At 45.3% G+C, this 4,363-nt stretch overlaps 1 non-coding gene across 1 annotated transcript; it reads right to left on the bottom strand.

Moving 5' to 3' along the window:
- Positions 1-3,071: 3,071 nt before the first annotated feature.
- On the bottom strand, positions 3,072-3,144 carry Trnaa-cgc (transfer RNA alanine (anticodon CGC)). Its single transcript has one exon. It is a non-coding gene; the product is annotated as a tRNA-Ala (tRNA).
- Positions 3,145-4,363: the final 1,219 nt, after the last annotated feature.

The raw sequence follows: 4,363 nt of genomic DNA on the forward strand, positions 1-4,363 counted from the left end.
TCGACGATGTTTGCAGCGGCATGGACTATCTATTCGGAGAGCATGGCTGCTGTTGCCCTTGACGCTGCATCACAGACACGAGCGCCAGAGATGGTGTACTCAACGACGAACCTGGGTGCACGAATGGCACAACGTCATTTTTTCGGATGAATCTAGGTTCTGTTTACAGGATCTATGCACCAAAATTGCGTGAAAATGTAATCACATGTCAGTTCTAGTATAATGTATTTGTCTCATGAATACCCGTTTATCATCTGCATTTCTTGTTGGTGTAGCAATTTTAATGCCCAGTAGTGTAGAAGCAACTCCCGGTACAAAGACTTGCACACATCCGCAAAAGATAATGTTATATATCTAGTGGAACAGCGACTGTGTGGGTTACTACGAATTGCTTCCCCGAGATATAACGATCACTGCTTGCATTTATTGACAACTGGCATTGCAAGAACAACGACCAGGAAGACTGCATGAAGTGATCCTAATACACAATAACGCCCACCCACATTCGGATGGATTGACAAAAAACACCATACATGAGTTGGGTTGGGAAGTCATTCCGCACACATTTTATTCATCTGATTTTGTGCCTTCACATTTTCACCTTTTCCGTTCTCTATCGAAGTATCTCCAAGGGACGGATGAAAATGCACTCCGGGCATGGTGTGACGAGTTCTTCGTCTCAAAATCACGTGATTTCTACAGTTTCAGAAACGAAAAGTTACTCCAGTGTTGGCAGCCTGTTGTAAATCGTGAAAGAGAATATATTAGTGACGACTAAAGTCTATGTTAAGTGTATTTGTCGTCAGAATGAGATTTTCACTCTGCAGCGTAGTGTGCGCTGACACGAAACTTCCTGGGAGATTAAAACTGTATGCCGGACCGAGACTCGATCTCGAGACCTTTGCCTTTCGCGGGCAAGTGCTCTACCATTTTAGCTACCAAAGCACGACTCACGACCCGTCCTCAAAGCTTCAATTCTGCCAGTACCTCGCCTCCTACCTTCTAAACTTCAAGAACCTCTCCTGCGAACCTTGCAGAACTAACACTCCTGGAAGAAAGGATTCTGCAGAGACATGGAGTCACGTATTTGTCGCTTTTATTACACTTATGGAATCCACTTCGAATTTACTCAACAACCTACTGAATAAACGACTGATCAGAGTCAGTAGCACTGTCTGACTTTTTGCTCGCGATGCTGTTGGTTTCATAGAAGTATCGGCGTTCGAAGGCCGTGAAGCAACGAGGACTTCTACATCAACATCTACTTCTACATACTGTAGATACTCCGCAAGCCACCGTACGGTGCGTGGTGCAGTGTATCCTGTACCACTGCTAGTCATTTCCTACTTGTTCAAGTCGCAAATACAGCGAGGGAAAAACGACTATGTATACGCCTTCTTATGAGCCCCAACTTCTCGAATCTTACCTTCGTGGTCCTTACGCGGAATGTATTGCAGTCAGCTTCAAATGCCGGTTCTCAAAATTTCCTCAATAGTCTTTCTCGAAAACAACATCGCCTTCCCTCCAGGGACTCCAATTTGAGTTCCCAAAGCACCTCCGTAACACTTACGTGTTGTTCGAACCTTAACAAATCTAGCAGCCCGCCTCTCAATTGCTTCGATGTCTTCCTTTAGTGCGCCCTCGTACTGATCCCAAACACTCTAGCAGTATTCAAGAATAGGTCACAGCACCGTCCTATATGCGGTCTCATTCATAGGTGAACCACTATTTACTTAAATCCTAACGATTCCCGGCGGGGTCAGGGATTTTCTCTGCCTCGTGATGACTGGGTGTTGTGTGCTGTCCTTAGGTTAGTTAGGTATAAGTAGTTCTAAGTTCTAGGGGACTGATGACCATAGATATTAAGTCCCATAGTGCTCAGAGCCATTTGAACCAACTAAAATCCTACCAATAAACCAAGTCGACCATTCGCCTTCTCTACCACAGTTCTCACATGTACTTTCCATTTCATATCTCTCTGCAACGTTACGCCCAGATATTTAAATGGCTACACTGTCTCAAGCAGGACACTAGTAATACTGTAAATGAACATCACGGGTTTATTCTTTGTACTCAGCCCTCATTAACTTACATTTTTCAAAGTTCGTCGCACAAACTAGAAATTTTATGGTCCAAAAGGCTCTGAGCACTATGGGACTTAACATCTGAGGTCATCAGTCCCCTAGAACTTAGAACTACTTAAAACTGTCTAACCTAAGGACATCACACACATCCATGCCCGAGGCAGGATTCGAACCTGCGACAGTAGCGGTCGCTCGGTTCCAGACTGTAGCGCTTAGAACCGTGATACGTAGAAAATAGACATTTAAGTCTAGGATGTCGTACACATCAGCGTCAGGAAAACGTGGATGAGTGCAGAAAATTCTTCTTCTGGCAAATGGTGGCGAGGAACTTTGTTCAAGATGAGTGCTGCATCAGGGAGTTGACCCTGTAGTCTTGGTAGCCTCTAGATAGGCGGTACGTTCCCCGGCTGCAGGCGTGGTGACGTGTCGCCCGGCCGTGCGGATGATTCAGCCGCCAGCCAGGTAGGCAGTACGAGCTGACGGGGAGCGACGTGCCAGCCGCGGCTAGTGAGTCAGGGCGGCTAACTCGCCTCGCGTGTCTGCGACCCTCCCTCGCCTCAGCAGGCAGGCCGTGGCCTGCGATTACTGGCTTCTCACAGCACAGGTGTGCTTGCTTCCCTCACACACCTTCTGGCGGCTTAAGCCCATCTCACACGGAGCAAGGTTCGCCGCAAGTTTGCGAGATGGCGTGCGTGCCTGCCGGCTTGCAGGGAAAGGAGCCGGTTATCTTCCATGCCGAAGCTCTCCCACGGTGCAAGATCGGCAGCTAGTTATGTTGTGGTCGGCTGCATGTTGTATCGAACGAAGATGGCTGGTGGTGGTGGTGGTTAGTGTTTAACGTCCCGTCGACAACGAGGTCATTAGAGACGGAGCGCAAGCTCGTGTTAGGGTAGGATTGGGAAGGAAATCGGCCATGCCCTTTCAAAGGAACCATCCGGGTATTTGCCTGGAACGATTTAGGGAAATCACGGAAAACCTAAATCAGGATGGCTGGAGACGGGATTGAACCGTCGTCCTCCCGAATGCGAGTCCAGTGTGCTAACCACTGCACCACCTCGCTCGGTGAAGAAGGCTGCTTCAGGTACAGATGCTCAGAGCAAACAAGGGTTATTAGCTGTTTTGGTGCTAAACGATGCAGAAATGCATGCTAATGAGAGAAGAAGAAAGAAAGAATGGGTGAAAAAATGGATTAAGAGAAGAAACGCTGGAAAAGGTGTGCTCTCCATGTTTCATAAAGAATTGAGGTTACTTCGCATAACACCTACTTTTGTTTGAAAAGTATCACCATTTCATTACTGTTTGACTTTATAAATAGACCAATAATGACTGTTGTATACGACTTTATTTTATAGGATAAAAGATCATACATCCTTTGAAAATTTTATACGAATGGTCGAACGAGACACATGGCATTTGCAACTCTTTCGAGTGCTTCTGCACGCAAGTTTTTACTATAATAACTTGCGCTTTTCACGACGTACAAACACTGTTCTTCTCTGTAAGTACATATCAATGCTTCAATCGCTTCCTTGGACCACTGAGGTGCCATTATTTGCTCTCTATGTTTCATAAAGAGCTGAGGTTAGTTCGCATAACACCTACTTTTGTTTGAAAAGTATCATCATTTCATTACTGTTTGACTTTATAAATATACCAATAATGACTGTTATATAAGACTTTATTTTGTAGGATAGAAGATCGTACATCCTTTGCAAATTTTATACGAATGGGTGTATTGGTATTTGAAGAACTGCTTTGTATCGCTTTGCAAGTAGTAGGTTTCTACATTCATCGCAAAATTCATAGTTTTGTACTTACGTCGTTCATCCCAGCGCCACTGCTTTTCGATGATTTTACTTTGGCATACTCGACTTTAAATTGAGTACGTAAATAGTACACTTTGCTATAGCACTCCTTGCTCGTCGTATATGGCCGAACAAGACACACGGCACTAACAATTCTTTCGAGTGCTTCTGCACGCATGTGTTTATTATAATAGTTTGCGCTTTTCACGAAGTACAGACACTATTATTCCTTATAAGTACATGTCAATGCTTCAGTCGCTTCCTTGGACCACTGCGGCCCCATTATTTAATAATTACAAGAACTTCCTACCGCACCTCACAACAGCAGAAAATCGACTATCAACAAAGGCTTCCCGCCCAAGCTTTCCGCGTCTGACGTCACAAACGAAACGTCTCATGATTGGCCAACGCAGGTAGCACGCAGGTGACCTTACGAGAAAAATAGCACCGGACCTACCCTGGAAATCTTACAAG

This window comes from Schistocerca gregaria, chromosome 2, assembly GCF_023897955.1.
Source record: "Schistocerca gregaria isolate iqSchGreg1 chromosome 2, iqSchGreg1.2, whole genome shotgun sequence".
Classification (NCBI taxonomy): domain Eukaryota; kingdom Metazoa; phylum Arthropoda; class Insecta; order Orthoptera; family Acrididae; genus Schistocerca; species Schistocerca gregaria.